Below are 20552 nucleotides of genomic sequence, written 5' to 3' on the forward strand. Positions count from 1 at the left end.
TGCCTGCGATGCAGGAGATGCAGGTTCCATCTCTGGGTCAGGAAGATTCCCTTGAAGAGGGCACAGCAACCCACTCCAGTATTCTTGCCTGGAGATTCCCATGGACAGAGGAGCCTGGCTGGCTACAGTCCATAGGGTTGCAAAGAGTCAGACACAAGCGACTGAGCACACACGCATGATGAGAGACATCTCTTTCAGTGAAATTAAGGATCGTTTGCTGAGACTCGACCAGTCACCCTTGAAGATAAGCTAAACTATATAACACACCTTACATTTTAAGAAAAACTTTCTGTAAAATACTTTTCATGTATGTGTGTGTGAGTGTGTGTGTGCTCAGTCTTTTCCTACTGGATGTTATTCTAAGAATCCAGATTGGGCATTAACCAACATTGCAGGCCAGATTACCAAACTGCTTTAGATAACAGTAAATTTCAAAGTCTTAAAAACAGTTGTAAAACCATACTAGGGATATGTGGGAGCCATACTATGTGGGATCCTGTAGAGTTAGTAGAAATTTCAGAAATAAATTCAGTGACTAATTATTGTCATCACATCCACTGTTTTCATTAACTCATTTAACCCCCAAATATTTGTTAAGCACCCACCATATGCGAGACACCAGAGAAGTATCGTGAGGATCATAAAGCCCTGGACACAGCTGAGGCCATTCATCACAGCTGAGCTGTGTGGTTGACTCTGCCTGCTGCGTGCTCAGAGTAATTAAAAGGAAAGAAAGCACAGAACCCAGTTTCCAGATGTTGTCTTCTCATGGTATGTTCAGGATGCCCTAGAAAATGCAGTCTAAATTTGAAGTCAGGGTACTTCAAACTAAATCAGCTTAATACAAATTCATAGGCATTCATTGCTTTAGGAGCTAGAGAAACAAGAACACAAAAACAGGTGATACTCTTGTATGGGATGCAGACAAATGCATAACTTAGTATGATATAATGTGAAAGAGATGTATTTGGTAGTGAAATCAAAATGCTTTGGAAAAACAGGAGGGAGTGACTATTTCTTTGGGAGGTTTTGTAGAAAAGGTTGAGACAGTAGCAAAAGGGAGATGTCATTTGGCTTTAGTATATTAAACTAGGATTTGAGACAGGAGGGGAAAAGGGGAAATCCAGAGTTAACCGCAATTCTAGTTAAATACAACATTCTGGCCAACAAACTGACAAAATACTAGAAAATTAATAGAGTAAAAATCAAAAGCTACTTATCACAAACCCACCATGAGCAAAACCCTAAGCTATGCTGGGGGAGACAAAAGAGGCATTTTGTCATCACAGTGAGCTTGCAATTTGGTCTGGGGGCAATGACCTAAACAAATAAAAACAACAGAAAAATATTTTAAAATGCAGCAAACATATCAAGCATATGGTTAACTATAAAATGAGTGGTACGACACTGAATAGAAAGCATGCAGCAAAAAACATGGCTATATGTTGGAATAGTCTGTAAATTTTCCTGTATCCAAAGAGGAAAATTATGGGGTTGGTTGGTTGACAGTCAAAACCAAGGTTACAGGGATGCGGCAGTATGAGACACAGGAAAGAACCTTGGTTAGAGTTAGGAAACTTGAGTCCCTCCTAAGCTGGCTCTGCCACCAACCATCTGTAACTTAAAATGACTCATTTAGCTCTGGTAGCCCTCAGCTCTCTGCTGCAGAGGAAGGCTGAATGAAGAGCCTCCTCCCCCAGACCAGTTCTTCCATTGTTGCCATTGTCTGCTCATTGCCCCCAAACCAAAACCCGCCTTGTCATTTGCCAAGGGAGCTCTGAGACCTTACAAGCCGTGCTCTTAAATCAAGCTGACAAATGCAGGACCCCGTGGCTGCTTTTTTTCAGAGGTTCCACCCCAAGTCGGTTTTATGTTTCAGACTAATAAGTGCAAGGTGTGTGACCACGGACCTAGAGTTCTCATAATAGCCACGTTAGCCAATAAGACCCAAAGTTTCAGGACTCATCATTTGCACAGCCCTTCTCCATGTCCCTGAGGTCAGCCTGATAACGAATTCATTTCTAAAATCTGTGGAATCAAGTCATTAATATTTCTGTATTCGTTTTCTTAAAGAGGATCCCAAATCCTCCAAATCGTGTGAGTTCCAGGCTCCACAAAATGTGGATTCAGCCTATCTCTCATACACTTCCAAGTTTTCTGTTGCGTGACCAAAGTGTGTACAAATCTACAAAGGGAAACGAAGACAGGAATAAGTGACATTAACTGTTGGTCTGGTGTGAGGTAAAGAGGAAAAAAGACTTACACCTTCTATGTGTGTGTGTGTGTTTTTTTGTTTTCCTTCTGCTTGGTCCTCCCTCGGTGCCAGCCCTTTATTGGTGGGCTGATTTCTGTCGCTCATCTTTCAAGGCCAGTTCTTTCCAGGCCACTAACAGCAACAGTGGATCGTAATTTTACAGACTGCAACACAGGTACTCTTTTAGAGTCCTAGAGTTTCTGAGACAAGGTTTGTCCTGTTTCTTCCGCAGGGAGTCTTTGGAGACTTCATGGTATAGAATAAACAGGCCCTAAATTCACGGAGGCGAGGGCTCAAACGTCAGAAGTTCCTTCACATACACAGTGCCCTGTCCGGAAAAACATCCCCCAGCGCGGCTGGGGCTACATTTAATCCACGCTGCTGACAGCCCGCGCGCCGACGGGGATGGACTTCTGCACGCTGGGGAGGGCTGGCGTGCGCACCGAGAAGGGGGGCCAAGGGCTGGGGGAGGAGATCGGAAGGGGAGAGGTAATCCCCGGCGTTTTGAGCATCCCCTTTTTAGAAAGACTGAGTCTCTCCCGGGACAGCTGCTGCGGTCACACCACAAACTTAAAAGCCGGCCTCCCGCTCCGAGCGTGCCTTTCCTCGCCACCCGCGCCTGCCCTCAGCTCCAGCTGGTGCCTGGCTCCGCGCCGCTCCGACAGGGCGCGCGGGGGTCAGCAGCGCCCCCTGCCTCCCGGCCAGCCCTCTGCGGCCGCAGCCTCCGCGCTCCACCAGGGCCGCCCGCGGCTCCGCGGCTCCGCCAGCGCTGCGGCTCGGAGGAGGTCGCGTCGGTGTCCCGGTCGCCGCCTCGCTCGCGCACCGCCTGCATCCCCTTCCTTTCTTCCTAAAGAGACAGCGGGCAGCGAGGGAGGCAGAGAAGAGGTCGCAGCAGGTAAGGCAGGTTTCGGGTCACCTGCTGCTCCTGTGGGAGGGTGCTCTGGGGACCGCGGTGTTCAGTAGGGGTGACTGGATTCGGGGGTGGCCGAGGGTCTGAAGTGAGGATGCCGAGCGGCTGGGAGATACGGAACGTTACGGGATGGATAGAGCTCTCCGAAGCTGACAGGAGTGGGTGCGCCGGGGGCCAGCCGGAGAATCCGGCGCTGAGGCGGGGACGGCCCAGGCGCGCGGCACAGGGACAGCGTGGCGGCGGGCGCAGCCCCCACACTCGCCGCCACCGCCGCAGCCTCCTCAGCCCGAGTCGGGCAAAAGTTTTCCTCCCGGACGCGCCCCGGCACTTCGCTCTCTCTCTCGTTCCCTCCGGGACGCTGGCGGCCGGGAGCGCGTCTGAACGTGCCCCCTGGCTCCGCCGGCTGCAGGTTCATTCACGGACGCGTCGGTGGGGACCGTCTGAGGAGGACTTGACTTGGGGCGTCTGCGCCCTCGCTTGCTCCTTTCCCCGACGGGTGGGGGAGGGGACGGGGAGACCGTGGCGGTTGTTTGCGTTGTGGTGCTTTTGGCGAGGGATGGGCGACGCCTTTTAATCTGTGAGGGAACCGTGACGCTCCTTCTGACGGGAGCCTGCATCTTCCCAGACTCGGAGGGCAAAGTTGGAAGCCGACACCAGCCTCAAAGCTGGCTGACTGGGAAAGGCGGTTCTTGCCAAACGCACTCTTGAGGGAGCCGGGCATCCCCCGGTAGCCTCGGCTGGGCTCGCTCAGAAAAGGCCCGGATCTGACTCCTGCCGGGAATTTAACCCGGCTGATTTAACCCCGCCGGGTGTTCCCCAGCCCCTCCCCGCGCGCCGGGAGTTCAGGCGTTAATGGTCCGCCCTGGAAGCGCCCGGGCAGTTTTCGGCATCAGCTGATTCTCCTTCCCTCACGACTGGCGTTCAGCCTCGTGGGCTGAGTTGCTTTGCTTGCTTCCCGGCGCGCGGAGGGGACCTGACAGGAGAAGGAGGAGGCGCCGCGCTCCCGCGACCAGGCTGGACTCGAAGGGACTGGACCGGAGCCGCGCGCCCGGCAGCTGCGGCCGCCGAGGTCCCCAATTCTAAGTTACCGAGACTGGAGTTAAATAGGCGAACTTTCCGCTGTTTAGCCCCGAGTGAAGCTGTAATGAAAGGCAAATGTCTCCGCGAGCACTCTTCTTTCCCCACCAAAGCCCCTCCCATCCTTCCTTAGCCTGTCAGTGCCATTTGCCAGAGAAGGGGCGAGGGGACTGAAAGTCAAATTTAGCCGGAAAGATTCTCCTCCCGTGGGTGTGTGTTGAGGGGGGTGTCCCTAACGGATGGAAAGGGTTGAGGGCGAGATGAGACCCCCTTCCGGGGTCTGGGGCCGCTATTGTGTAACCATGGCAACCGCCGGGGCAAGAGCGGTCAGAGCCTTCCGGGTTCTGCACGTGGAAAGAAAAATGTGAAGGGTGGGGAAGGGAGAGAATCACATGTCATCACTCCTGTGTTGCCTTTGCTTCTCCAGCTGTGCTGAGCCAGACAGCTAGGAGGATGAGCAGGAAAGGGCTGGGTTGGAGGTGAGCAGCCCCAGCCAGCAGTTACTTTAACTCTGTCCCGCCTCACAATCACTGAGGCCTGTACTAGCAGCTAAAGCTGGCCAGAGAAGCGGTCGCTGATAGGCTACCGCTATGAAGTGATGGTTCAGGTCAGGGAGATGGGAAAAGGCCTTGGCCTTTGGAAGAGAAAAGGCCAGGAAATACAGGAAGGTGATGTGGGAAGAGATAAGAATAGGGTCAAAGAGGTAGCTGAGAGACAATAAAAGGGTACTGATCTGGACTGCCAACATTTCCAATGAAATCTGCCCATTTATGAAGTGGAAAACTGGTGGAAAAGGGAAAGGACATACATTGCATCCTAGGTATTTTGTACATTATCACCATTAATATTCTTAACAGCAGTACGTTTCTTTTTTCCTTTTTTTGTACACACAATTTTATTAGGCTTTGTATTAGTTTCAGTCAGTAACCTATATTGTGTGACTGCCATTGTCTGAAACCTCAGCAAGGTCTCGTGCCCCTTTATCCGGTTACTGTGACCAGATTTTTCTCCCTCACAGCCAGTAATTAGGGTTAAAGTGTTGCATTTAAGGGCTTCCCAAGTGGCGCTAGTGGTAAAGAACCCGCCTGCTAATGTGGGAATTGTGAGAGGAGGGTTCGATCCCTGGGTCTGGAAGATCCCCTGGAGGAGGGTGTGGCAACCCACTCCAGTATTCTTGTCTGAAGAATCCCCATGGACAGAGAAGCCTGGAGGGTTACAATCCGTAGGGTCTCAAAGAGTCTGACACGACTGAAGCAACTTAGCACGCATTGAATTTAAAGTGTAGGTCAAAAACGTGATGTTTTGGAAAGGTGCTAGTTAAGCCATGAACATGCCATGTTTAATTAGTTTTTCATTTTCTTTACAATGAAAAAAAAAAAACAGAGTTAGAAATGTGGGGTGTCCCATTTTGGTTTTTTCAATTTTAAGAAACATAATTCTTAAAAATGGTATTGGTGGTTAAGGGAGTAAACAAAGCAGTCACTTTCCTTTTAGAGATGAGAATCGTGAGATATGAAGGTGTTAGCTACTCTGTTCAAATATAAGCTAGTAAGAGGTGGAGCTGAGACTGGAACTGTTTTACCTGGATGTAGGTAACCTTTTAAGAACTTAAGGCAGCTTTCCATGACGCCACTTAAAGGACCTTTCTAAGATCAGTTTGATGCAGTATCTGTATATTATAGGTTACCGGGAAAAAACCCCAAGAATTTAAATGGGATTCAGGATTAAAGATGGGTATAGGCCACAACAAGTGTGTAGAACAAGAATCTTATGTACATGATATTAATAACATTTATACAGGTTATTGTGCCTTATAGGGAATTATTTAGTAATGTTTATATAGGAAAAACAGAAAGAAAAGAAACATTTTATCAAATAGTAACCCCTTGGCTGTGTTGAGAAAATTCTCTGAGGTTAATGAAGTTTTCCTTAGCCAACTTACTGCCTTCAGGACCTGATACCTACAAACTTACTTCATATTTTGGCACCACCATTTCACCTTTGTGTCTGTGGCCCATTTGCTTGCAAGAAGTAATCATTTGACTCCTGTTACCCTCCTGCTGACTCTCTGAGAGGGGAGATTAAGGAAAAGTGCCTCACAATGCAAAATGTTTTGAAATTTTCAGAGAACTATAACCAACACCAGCAGAAACTAAGGGTAAAAGGTAAAGAAATAATTATGTATCTTTTCTTTTGCCTTTTTGCAGACTTTGTACTTAGTCTTAGATAATTTGCTCTATAATTTTGCATGGGAAAATGCACAAAGATAAACTGTGTTTTCAATCTCCATTGTGTGTGGAGGGAGCTTGTAAGGGTGGGAGTGGGAATTATTTTTGGTGTCAGGGAGGGTCTGGAATATAAACAATTACAAAGGCAGAGGAAGCACATGTACTGTTTCCAGTGACAGGCTAACACATTAAATATAGGTTTGAACTTGAGTCACCAGGCTGAATTACTCTCAAGTCTTTTCCAAAACTAGGAAATATATTGTTTGGAGTTGGAGTTAAATTAAAACTATATGTTTCATGGTGCTCAGTTCTTATTCCTCATACTGGGGTCTTTTTGCATTGCGTGGGTATTTGTTAACTATCAGAAGGTTTATCACAGACCTGAAAGTTATCTGAAGATGTCCTCTGGAATTGGCAGGTACCTCTGTTGCCCTCTGTTTTCTGCTTGGACAGAGTTACTGGGTTAAGTCATCCCCATTTTTATTATTTAGAATATCAACTTATCAATCTCAAGGAGAAAATGTTCCAATTGGTGGTGATTTAATGAATATTAGTATGTCTTCAGATTGTTTGTTACAACTTCATTATGGAAAAGAAACGTGACTGAACTTTACTGTTCTGTCTGGGAGACATAATAATTTGATGATATATGTTTTTTGGGTAGAACTCTTGTCAATTAATAAATGATTTATTTAATAAACAGAAGTAACCATAGCTCTGTTTGAAAAGCTATTTTTATATGTACTTGGAGCTATATAGATAACCTAAGTAAAATATTAATCAATAAATATTTCAAGACTCGATAACATATTCCTTGAAGGAAAAATACATTTATATTTGTGAAATAAGTAGTAATAACAACAGTAATAATGACTGACCATGGGAAAAATTTGTTAATCCCACACCTTGTTACCTCAAAACTTAGTTAAAAAATACTTCTTTACTCTAGGAAATCTAAATTCTTGGCCAGAATTCCTTTTTATTTTTATACCTTCATCTTACCTTTCAAGCTAATGTTCTGAGTTTTTCAGTCATTTGTTTTCTTACAAATTTCTTTATAGTTCCTAACTGGATCATAAAGACTGGAAATTAGGATTTGTCTTCTCTAACTTTTTATAACTTTAGGTTAGTACAATGCTAAACATATTTAGATACTTAACAAATATTGAAATCTAATTAATTACCAAGCAGTTAATAGAATGATTTTGAATCACTTTGTCCCCTATAAAAGATCAGCTTAAAGATCTTTGGTTTTATACTTTACTTTCTCTGAGATTTTAGAAAGGAGAGTTTTCTCTTTTATATGAGTTTTAACCTTTCATAGAAAAAAAAGTTGAGATGCTGAGTGTTTTATCATAATGCATAACATATAGGAGCAGTGTAATGATCATATGAAATAGGGTTTATAAGAATACTTAGTAAAAGGTTGCATATTACAAAAAGTTATTTTATTTTTGAATTTATTATATTTTTTAGAAGTATCCAATTAAGAAATGAGAATCTGCATCATCTGTGTCCACATTATTTCACCTTAAATTGTTGTTGTTGTTTAGTTACTAAGTTTTGTCTGACTCTTTATGATCCTATGGACTGTAGTCCTCCAGGCTTCTCTGTCCATGGACTTTCCCAGGCAAGAACACTGGAGTAGGCTGACGTTTCCTTCTCCAGGGCTCTTCCTGACTCAGGGATCGAACCCACGTTTCCTGCCTTGGCAGGTGGATTCTTTACTGCTAAACCACCAGGGAAGCCCAAGAAATATAAAGCTAAAGTAAATTCACTGCAAACAAGAAATGCACTGATAAGAAACTGCAGCACCTTGGATTTTGAAATTTAAGTAATAATAATGAGGTATACTTACATTATTGGACATTTACAAATACAAATTATTCAAGACAGTTAAATGTTTCAAAAAGTTGGAATATGTAATAAGATAGATTGTTCATATTTAAATTTTAAATGATTTTGGTGACTTTTAATTTATCATTAATATTTGATCTTTTATCTCCATGTAAATAATAATGTTTAATTATTTCTAATAGTCATGAACCAGGACTTCTTTAACCAACCTTCTAATCTTTTGCTGGTAAATTTAGACAGTTTGCTGATTCTTTTGCCATGCTCAGTCAGCCACACATATTACCCTTCTATAAAAATGTGTAAAATAAGTAGAATTGAGTGATCAAGTATTCACAGAAGAGTTTGTGTTTCTCTGGATCTGTTATCCATTTAAATATATGGGGTCTTCTGCTTCAGAAATTAGAAATGATGTACTTTATGTCCCTTGTTTCTTCTATAGGGCATTTAACATAATACTGTAACTTCAACATTTTATGTTGTAACTTCAACATCTCAAGTATCTTGTAGTAAATCATAGAAAAATGGGAACACTTGATGCATTTTTCTAATGAAATAGAGTTAAGCATTATTAAATGGGGCCATAACTACTAAGAACAAAGTCAAATAAAACAAGCCAAAAAGTCTAGGCTATTGAGCAGAAGAAATATAATATTATTACTTTCAGGGAAAATAAATAAAATTATACAGAGAGGTGATGTTATTACTCTGCCATCAGATAAATGTCTTATTTATTTTCCTATACTAATTATGCACTTTACTTGGTCTTTTGTTTTAATCAGTCTTTTGTATATCTTAAACAGTTTTAAGGATTATAGTATTATATTTGGTCCAGAAATATATAGCTGGTCCAGAGCCTATATAGCTGGTACCTAGTGACTGAGATAAATATATATAGTTTCAAGCATATTAGATTAGCAGAACTTAGACTAATACAATTTCTCAGTAGAGATATTGTCTGGAGTTATGTTAGTGAAGAGACAGAGAAATAGTATAGTCTATGTTTTTAACATCAGCATGTATGAACGGCATAAAAGCAATGTCCAGGAAAAAAGTATCCTCTTAAGTTGCTTAAATAGTCCTATAGAAGCCTTTAAAAAAAAAAATATTGACAGCTGAACCTCTGCCTAATGACTTCATAGTCTCAAATTCAGTCAGTTCAGTTCAGTCGCTCAGTCGTGTCCGACTCTTTGTGACCCCATGAACCGCAGCACGCCAGGCCTCCCTGTCCATCACCAACTCTTGGAGTCCACCCAAACCCATGTCCATTGAGTCGGCGATGCCATCCAACCGTCTTATCTTCTGTCGTCCCCTTTTCCTGCCCTCAATCTTGCCCAGCATCGGGGTCTTTTCAAATGAGTCAGCTCTTCGCATCAGGTGGCCAAAGTATTGGAGTTTCAGCTTCAACATCAGTCCTTCCAATGAACACCCAGGACTGGTCTCCTTTAGGGTGGACTGGTTGAATCTCAAATTATACCTAAATAATTTAGTTTTCTTTGATGGAATGTATAAAATCAGTGTGAGGCATTTACTTCTTTTTTGTTTTCTCTCCTTCTAAAGCCCAGTCCACAAATATGACATTCAGGCATTTCTTGTATTTTGGTATTTGCTATTGTTGCTTTCAGATAAATATTTGCTGTTTATATCTGAAATAATTGTTCTACGAAAGAAAGAATTGTGTTCTAAGGTAAAAAATGAATACTTTTTTTTTTTACTTGGAGGAGCAGTTTCAATTTTGAAATGTAACACTTCATTTCACGGAACAATTTGGAACCCTCAAAATTCTCAGTTTTCTTACAGTGCTAAGTACGAGGTCAGTAGAAGTTGACAGTAATTTGTGTTTTCTTGTTGAAATGGGGTGTACATCTAAAAGAACTTTTATTTTTATATTAATGATTTTCATTACAGATACACATTCATGATCATTACTGAAAAATCAGTAAATACAGATAAGCATAAAGTAAGGAAGTGTAATAAAAAGTTACCCATAAATCTGCTACACATAAATATATATGTTAATTCTTAGGTTAAACATGAAATTTATTTTTAAAATAAAAGTTATATGTGACAGCAAGGGCCTAGATCTCATTTTCTAGCATTACTGTCCCATAAAAGGAACCAGGGATCTTCAGAGAAATGGCTGATTCTAGGATCGAGGCAGGAAATGTATGTGAGCCTGGATCATCTTGTGGCAAAAAATAAACAAGTGTCCCAAACATACACATACACTCACCATACCAAATATGCACAATGATAGGGGTATGTCAAAGAGATCTAGGAACCAGCTGAAAAAGTTCCCAATGGCCAACACTAGAATAATTTGAGCAAAAAAAAAAAAAAAACAAACCTATTATTGACTATAACCCAAGGTATAAAATACATATCCATGGGACCATGCTAATATAATTGAATGATGAATAAATAAAGGAGAAGAGACAAATCTTTCATCTAGTAGAACTTCAAATGGTTTATGCAGGTATCTGGCCCTCAAGGAAGGTGAACATATAACTCCTTACTTCTGAAGTGAGCTGTGCATGGTTACTTCCTCCAAAGAGTACTCCTCATGGAATGGAGGGGAAAGTACAGTAAGTAAGCCGAGCAGAGCCTGTCTCAGCCAAGTGATCAGGGTCAGCCTCAACAGTCCTAAAGCGTATTGGTAGTATGTGCCTTTGATATGAAGGATGAGAGGAATACTCCCCCTCTCAACCTCTCCATTGATATGTCCTGTAACCCCAATAAAACCATGAGAAAAACATCAGACAAATTCCAAAAGAGGGGCAGTCTACAATATATTTGACCAGCAGTCCTCAAACCGGTCAAGGTCATAAAAAACCAAAGTAAGTCTGAGAAACTGTTATAAGCAAGAAGTCAGAGAGACACGAAATAAATGTAATGTGGTGTCCTGGGTGAGACCCATGGAAAGAAAAAGAACATTAGATAAACACTAAGAAAATCAGAATAGACTTGGACTTTAGTTAATAACAAAATGTCAATATTGATTTTATTCATTATAACAAATGTCCATTCTACCTATCATAAGATGTAAAATAATAGGGAAAACTGGATGTGGGTGTAAGGAAACTTTCTGTACTGTCTTCTCAGTTTTTGCACATCTAAAATCATTCTGAAAAATGACAAAATAACATCTATTTGTAAAAATTATACTTGAAAGCATATAGATTAACCATGGTGAGAAACTATATAAAAGGTGAACCATTCTCTGGTCAGAAAGGTTAATGTTGTTCAATTAAATGCTTACTTTATTCCCCTAGTTCAAGGTGGAACTATTCTACTGTTTTTTTTTCTATTGATGCTAAATATAATAGATATCATAATAAATGCATATTTTGAATTAAGTGTTCTTGTAATTACTTATTTTTCAAAATAAAATGTATTACTTGGATTAATAAAAAATTTAACATCACCATTGTGATAGGTTCTCGTGCAAAGAAAACTATGTATCAGTCATGTTCCATAAATCAGCCTTAAATATTAAAAGAGAAGGCACACTTTTTTCATACTTTAGTCTTTGCTCTTTTATTGATATTGACAAGATCCATCTTCTGTGCCAGATGTCTTCAGTTCTACATGATGATTGTGCTTTCAATTCTTGCCAAAATGGCTCAATGACTATGTTCTTATTTCTCTTCTTTGAATCTCAAGGACATCTACTACATTAAATATGTTAAAGATTATTTCATATCAAATGTTATATATATAATATGTGTATCATTGCTTATTTTAAAAATTAAAAATTTACCTAAAGAGACTTTTATATCCCTTCAAATTCCTAGAAATTGAGACTCAAATATATTCCAGAAATGTAGATATGTGTTGCCATTTCCATTTTTATCTGTGTGTGTTTTCAATTCTTTCCCTCACTTTACATATATACTTTCTATTATAAAACTCACATTATTCCTTCTATTCTCTGCGTTACAAATGGTTGCATATGTTTTGAAAGTCCAAGGATTTTTTCCCTTTTAATAAGTTTTCTTGCTTATGTGCTTCGTCACGCAGTCATATCTTGACTCTTTATGACTCCATGGACTGTAACCCCCCAGGCTCCTCTCTCCATGGAATTTTCCAGGCAAGAAGACTAGAGTGGTTTGCTGTTTTCTGCTCCTGGGGATCTTCCCAACCCAGGGATCAAACCTGTGTCTCCTGCATTGGCAGGTTAATTCTTTACCACTGTGCCACGTGGAAAATCTCTTGCTTATAGTTTGACCCAAAGTCCTTTCATTTCACCTTTATACATGTTGATGTCTTATTTTTTTATTATCTCATATTTATAATTATTTAATAATTACCTGACTGTGCTTTTTAGTCAACTTTCTGTTGAATTTGTGCTTTACTGTGGCAGTGGTTGAAAAGTTTAAACATGCTTTTTAAAATTTTTTTGTTTTTAGTTTGTATGAGTCATAGCACACAAAGAAACACATTTCAAGAAGTTGTTTGGGGAAAGTCATGGAATCCAGTCCCAGAATATGTGGCTAAGGGCCTTTTTTTTTTTTTTTGGTGATACCCCACTGAACTTCCAGAGATTCCAGGGACAACGTCTGAAAAAGACCCAGATCAAATATGACTAGTGTGCTCTGGGCTTCCATTGAAATCTTAGGTACAAGGTTTTCATTTTTGTTACATGAAAGGATTGAATGCAATTTTTAAAAAGAGCCTGTCTATGGTAATTCAACTCATTCAAAAAGAAGAATGCAGAAATACAAATTCTGACCAAAACCTTTAGAAATGGTTTGCATAATTTGCATAATAGAGACGTGAAATTGATACTTTTGTATGGACTATCATTGACTCCTTTTTTATTTCCTATCAATGTATTTTCAAGTAATTGGTGACTTATGAATACATAATTATAACTAGGGTACTATTTTCAAAAAATCTTTTCAGATGAAAATAATCATCTCAAATCTCATCAATTGTGAGGTTTGACTCTCCTTATCAGAAGACAGGTTTTTAAGACAGTTGTGAAATTGTATACTTACTAACTTTATCCTTCACATATTTTCTGATTCAAAATTCACTCTTTTGGCCACACTAGCCTCTGTCTTATAGCTTCAAATATTTCCTTATCATGATCAAATTGGGGTGTTAAGTTGCTTTCCAAGCAGTTTGGTAGAAGGTTGAAGTAGCCAGACTGTTCTATCTGTAAAAGGATTTGCATGATGAAATAGTGTTAAGATGAGTTATGTATAATTATAAAATAGGAAATAAGTATAAGTCAAGAAATTATTGTATCAACTTATGAAGACTTTTATCACCTGTAAAGTAGCTGTTCAAAAGCATTTGTACTGGATAACAGATGAGAGGATAAAATTTCCCTTTCTTTGACTTGATTCACATTTCTCGGCGCCGTGGGGATTGTTGTCTTAGACTACACTGTGATGAGTTTTGGCAGAGAGTGTTCATTGTTCAGGTTTTTAAAAGGGCAAGTTTTTGGCAGAAGTACTTACATAGAAGAGGAATGCTGTGCTTACACATGTGCACTCAATAGACCCTTCAGAGAGCTTGGGCTAAGATCCTTGGATTCCTTACTTCACCCTACTCCAAGTCTCTGGATGTTGATTGCTTAGAGCTCTTTTGTTTTGTCATTATCACATAGGCCTTTCACATTCGAGAAAATGGTACTTTTGATCCATATTTCAAAACTTTTTAGAGAACAAGGAATGGTCATTCATATTCTGTGCACTTTCACTTGAAACATTAAAAATAAGAATTGCATTCAGATCCGGTTTTCCTTAATATTTATCAAACATGTAACCATCATCTTCATGATGGTCACCAATCATTCTTTTTGTATTTTTGTAACCTTTGGTTATTTCTGATAATCAGAAATGACAATTTTGACTTTCTCTTTTTTCCATTACTTTATTTTATACAAACAGGGTTTAAAAGTGTGCTTTATGTGGGTGATATAAAATGAGCAAAAACAAAAAAGTCTTATAAATCCCCTAAATTAGTAAACAGGACAGACTAGCATCAACCACATGGCTCACAGTTCCTCTGCTCTTTCCTCCTGGGACTTTGCGCTGATTTCTTCTTTCACTTGGATAGTTTTGTCTCTTACTGCCATCACTTCTCCTGGCCCCCAACCAGTGCCCACTCCCCTAGGCACCCTCATGCACGGCCATTGAATCTTGCTTGAAAAAGTGCTTTTCACTTAAATTCTGCCCTCCTGTCCATAGATCTTTTTCAGTTCCAATAACTATTTCTCTCTTACTTGGACTAAGTTTCTCAAGAATAAGGACCAAGTAGTTGCACATCACCAAGTCTTGTGTGTAATAAGTACACAGTCTCTAACACTGGAATATAAATTATTCTATTCAGAACCCCGTTTTTGTTTTTTCCTCTTTTAACTACTCTAGATGTATAATTCCTCATGAAGTTATTTTCACACACACATTCCTTCATTGTAAAGGTTATTTCACATATTCATATTACTCTTGATGCCTGTCCATCTTGAATTCCCTTTTCATCTTTTCTTTAATTCAAGAAGTATTTATTGAGTGCCTGCTATATGCTGGGCACTATATGAGTCACTGACAGAATACAGATGAGAAACCATGGCTGCAACCCTGAAGCAGGTGACTGTAAAATAATTCATGACCATCAAGGGTCAAATAAAATATTATGATATTAAATCCAAAAAGCAAAGAGTTCTATTCATAGTCTTGGCCTTTTCTCTCTGCAGCCTTTTCTTTAATGATGTCATCTTCTCACCTTAACCTCTTTTATCTTTATGGAGATTATTTCCAGAGCATTATCTCCATCCCTGACTTCTCTCTCAGGTCCCAGGTAGGTCACCACACCACTACAACCCCTGTGGGTTAGTCTTCATTGCTCTACATTATGTGTAAAAAGGAGATCACTCTGGAAACTGAAAGAGTCTTTGATTAGTGGAACTTTAAACTGAGGCTTTCAAGTGTGGGGGAAAATGTGGTGCTGTGGTTAAGGTTATGCCCTATGGAAGCAGACAGCTTGAATTCAGATCCTGGTTCTGTCACCTCTGAACTATGTGATTAGACAAGTTACTTGACCTTTTTATGTCCATTTTCCATCTTTTAACTGGAGGTTCATGAAAGCACTAATCTCATAGGATTATTGTGAGATATAAATGGGTTAATATAGGACGATTAAATGTTGTATTATACTGTGTGTTATCTTTCCATTATCCTTATAAGATGATGCAAATTACATATAGATCAGATTCTCACACATTTCCACACTGTTCTGCTGCCTTCTTGTTCTTTATCTGATGGATTCCGTTAATCTCATTCAGAAAAAGGTCCTTTGGTGACCTCCTTCAGGTATATTCCTGGATAAGAGAATGACATTTTAGGATTGACTATTACCACCTCCTTATTTTGCACAATAGTGTGTTTAAAGAAACATCATTTGGGGCACACTGCGACTGACTATGCTATAGGGATGTGAGGGAGAATCCAGGGCAAAGGAACCCTTTAATACTAGCTGTCACAGAAGCAGGAGCTGCTTGTAGAAACTAAACAGCAAGTAATAAAATCCTTTGGTGCCCCATCTAAATTTCCAGGTTTATTTTGTAGCAGTTCACCATTCCTTAGCCATCTACTACTGGATTTATAACACTGCACATTCATTCCCAAATAAACAACACAAATTTGTTCAACAGCCTTCATATCCCCCAGCTTCTGACTTTTTTTTTTTTTTTTAACCCAGTACGCAGATATTTCTTTAGCCCTCCAGTGTGGGCCTACTGTCATTCTAATCCCCTGCCCTCAGCTTCCTTCCCTTGTTTGATCACTACCTTGTCCCTGTATGTCTGCTAACCAGTTATTGCGCTTGAAACTTCTTATTAAATGTTCTCACTACTTTGTGGTTACAGAATATTCTATTTCAGTCCCGTTTATAAGGAGTGAAAGAAAACAGAGTGACCTAATTCACTCTCCATCCACTAGAGGATTTGGAAATTGGCCCAGTGACAATCTCTTGTAGTGCAGTCTCATGCCCAAGGACTGGACTTTTTCTAGACCCTGAACTTGATGCCATGATCTAGCTACCAAGAGGTCCCTGGATTCTTGCTCTCTAAAGGTTGAGCTTCAGGGGATGCTGAAGGAACCTGCAGTACAGCACTTATGGAATAAAGTTGCCTAAGAGAAGCATCTCCCAAGGTGTAAGTTTAGGAAGAATCCAGAGACAAATGAGTAGCTCCCACATCTAGATATAAGCAATCTAATATGCAAGGAAAACCTTTGTCTCAGGTTGACTCACCTTCTTGGCCCTTCTCTGAAATATAACTAGTGGAAGCATCAAGTATGTTAATCAATGATATTTTCCAGGAATTGAACTTAAAGGTCACTTCAGCTTCTGAGCAAGTGGAAGTGAAACTGAATAATGTTCTAGTTATTTTATGGGAAAATACTTTTCTAATGCTGTTTTTGGTATTGTTTCAGATTAGTCTATTCTCATAGTTGGCTTATGAATGTTCATCAATATATTTTATATAATTAATAATTAATAAATTATTTTCTATATCTTAAATTAATTATGAACCACATATATATCATATTAATAACTATATGTAATACCCTAGTTCTACTTCACAGAAAATGAAATGCTTCAGAGATAGGATAAGTAAGATTTACTTGAAATAATTTCTAAATATTTTTTAAATAATTAAAAAGCCTCTCACAGTGCTAATCCCAGGAATGTAAAGTGATTTCCTGTAGTTGCAAATAGATAGATGTAAATCAATGTAAAATATTTCAAATATATATTAATATATATATCTTTAGTGTGTGGCATTTTCTATTCCATGAATCTTAAGGATAATTTTATTAGAGCAAATTAAAAGAAGGAAACAATTTTAAAAACTAGAACCCAGAGTCAATTTAGTTTGTTTGTTCTGTTTTTATAAATTCACTCTTACTTCTGTTGGCTTTTTATGACTTTAGTGAGTAAATATTTATAAATCTCCTGGCTTGTTTCTTGATGAAATTTTAAGTAAGGGAGATAATTTACATTACTTTTCTAAGTATTTTGCTGGGGCAGAGGAGTTCCATTTTCAAATGATTCCTTTTAGGTGTTTATGAGGACTAGCCAGGCTAATAGTGGTTTTCTGGGTGGTTTCAGGGTCATTAAAAAAGTGTGACCAGGGCCAAGGTAACACCTATTCCAGGTCTGTAGTTTAGGACTGAAGACAGAGAAGGTGGAACAGTCTAGGGGTTCTCATCTATATTCTTCTTTGGGGGCCCTATAATTCCTGGATTGTGTCCGATGGCTCTCTCCTCTTGCTGTTTCACTGGTTCCCCTTTCTCTTCCTCCCACTTACTGCTTTTTGCCACAGTTCTGTTCTTTTCTGTCTACAGACTTTTCTCCCTGATCCACTCATTCTCCTCATTTCTGTTATTATTTAGATGAGAAAGACATATAAATTATTAACCCTGACCTCTCTTGTAGTCTTGATCCCTCTGCCAGTGCTTTTTCCAGTAGACTCTAGTCTAAGGCAAGTAATCATCATTTAATAAGCATTTTAAATTCTTACTATGATCTCATCATGTACTTTCTTGCAATGTAGTTGTGATTTTGTACACACAAATGTTGATCTTGTGGTGGAAAGGCAGCACAGTTTGGAGTCACAATTTATTATCTGGGAACACTTGTTATTTAAGTCTGTCAGTCTTGTTTTACTCATATACTGAAGTGGGGTAAATGACAGCTCTGTATACAAAACACATGTGAGTATTAATTGAGAAAATGTAAGTAAATTTCTCCCAGTGCCTGACACCATGGCTATTTAATAAATCAACACTGATAGTTTTATTTCTTCTCGGCAATATACATTAAGCATATTTGACTGGTTACCAAAGCTTTGAAATGACAGAGTACAGACTTTAGGTTTTATACTGGAGGCACATGGGAGCCACTGAAAGTTTTTGAACCATGAAATAACCTAAGAATTAGTATTTTAGGAAGATGAGCCTAGGAATAATTTACAGGGAGACCAACTAAGAGACACTTTGTAGGTAAAATAAGGGCTGGACTAACACAGCGGTGTTGAGAATAGAAATAAGGGTGCTAGAGAAATACAGGGCTATCTTATCAGACTTTTACTCTTTGTTATTTGTGTATTTCATGATGTTTCACTGTTATATAGTCAAAGCATTATTATTATAATGTGAACTTTGCTCTCAGTCTGACTCAGAACTATTTTATATTCCTCTCAGAACATAGATGTGTTAACATTAAAAATGTCTCATTGATGTTATACTTTTTGAAACAGATATATATTGTTCCTAGAACTCACAGTGCAACAAGTAATGTCTTACCACATATAAAGTCTGAGGTCACACTTGATCCCAGCAGGATATAAAATATCTCATGAATTTTTTTCCTGCTAAAGGAAGTTTTAAGTATTTCAGGTTAAGAAAATAATCCTTAGATGTAGAGGATGGAGAGGCTGTGTAGACAGCAACTTTCAAGCAGATATCACAGAACTGGAAAGAAAAACCGGTGAAAATCTTAGCTAAATATTTAGTTTGTGAAATAAAAGTGCTTTCTTATTTTGCTTTCATGTATGTTTAATGTTTAGCATCCAGTATTTCTCATGCTGTTCATCCTTTTGTCTTTTTTTAAAATTCTCTTGATACTCTTATCTTTCAAAAACTAATGCAAACTCATATTCTTCCTCCAAATAACAATTTATAAAACATAAATAAGTTCAGTAACTTATTTTCCCCATCAGACATATTTGTATTTTGTAATAAATTATTTTAATTTAAAATTCATTTTATACCTCTGGCAAATCACCAGCTCCTAGGGTGAAAATGTATAACCATATCTGGTTCATTCTCCTTGACATCTAGCATAGCAATCAGTCTTTGTGGATTTGTAATTACAAGTGAAAAAATAAAATCAAGTAGAGTTGTGAGAGTTGAAAATAAGATCCTGAGTCAGCATTGGCAAACTGTTATTTTGTTTAAATAAATAGTTAAATAGATGCTTTGGTTATTCTTTTTCAGTTTTAGTTAAATCCGGGGATCATAGAATGATTATCCCTCTCTCAATCAAAAACATCTAAAATAATTCTCACAGATAGCAGTTGTTGTTTAATTAAAAAAATGTTTAAGTGATACATGAACCTTCTGTACCATTAAGATAATAACCTATGGAAATGGTCCAGGTACTCTATTTTACATCCTTCAGTTCAGTTCAGTTCAGTTCAGTCACTCAGTCGTGTCTGACTCTTTGCGATCTTTACTATCAGTTTATTTTGACTTTAGATTACCTGCATTCAAAAGAATGTTAAGGACAAAAGTTACTATGTGAAAGTAGCAGACAACCTGTTAGTTTAAGAAATAGTGCTCCTAAAGTGCAGTTTTACATTCCAAGTAAATACATTGAATTTGTGTTTATCCAATATGGTATTTTGGCATTTGTTTAACATGGGTATATTTTGTTAAAACTTATTTAAAAGAACTAGTACCTGAGGACTTTTGTTCGGTTTGTTTGAATTCCAACCTAGGAAATAGAGTGTAAGCCTGATAAATCATCAGTCTTCTGATACCTATTTTGAAATTCCTATTATTAAAAAATATATAAAGAGTAAGACAATTTTTGTTTCATAGACTCGTGACATTTCAGAATTAAAAAAAAAAAACAAAACAGCCTAATTGAATGTCTAGTCCATCTTCTTAATTTTACAGAGAGGACTGAGGATGAAGTAATGTGAGTTCTTCCTTCCCTCCCTCTCTCTCTTCCTTCCCTAAACATGGAAGTACAGCTTCTATATTCACAGATTGATGCTGAATGTTTGAAGAGAAATGTCCTCAGGCTTGAGTAATTCATGAACCATGTATTTAAGACACTAGTTGTAGTGGGTTCATAGGCACACGATTGAGTCATCACAAAGCTGAGATTATAATTGAAGTCTTGTCCCTCCTAAAAGGGCAGACATGCTACTTTTCACTAATGTGACAGATGATTTAGAAAATAAATTTAATGCATGCTGTGAGAACTGTTGACACTTATACCCAGGCAAAGTAAAGGCTGCTAGTCACATAATGATGACCAGTTCTGAAATAATACATTAATTTTCTTATCTGATAATCATAAACTCTGCTCTGGTTATGATCATCGATGCTATACAGCTGCTCTTGACCTGATCTCTGTCTACTTTAATTATTAAAAAAGGGTACATTTACAAATGTGTACCTTATATTACTATTATAGAATTTTT

At 38.8% G+C, this 20552-nt stretch overlaps 1 protein-coding gene across 3 annotated transcripts in view; it reads left to right on the forward strand.

Annotated features, from left to right (window-relative positions):
- Positions 1–2775: 2775 nt before the first annotated feature.
- The window catches only part of SEMA3D (semaphorin 3D), a 234727-nt gene continuing 216950 nt past the window's right edge, over positions 2776–20552 (forward strand). For 2 of the 3 annotated variants that reach the window (XM_043462892.1, XM_043462891.1), the window contains exon 1: positions 2776–3149. The gene's annotated coding sequence lies outside the window, so the exon portion shown is untranslated. The remainder of the gene's footprint in view (positions 3150–20552) is intronic. The other variant, XM_043462890.1, reaches the window with a different exon arrangement.

Source organism: Cervus canadensis, chromosome 3 (assembly GCF_019320065.1).
Source record: "Cervus canadensis isolate Bull #8, Minnesota chromosome 3, ASM1932006v1, whole genome shotgun sequence".
NCBI classification, from domain to species: Eukaryota; Metazoa; Chordata; class Mammalia; order Artiodactyla; family Cervidae; genus Cervus; species Cervus canadensis.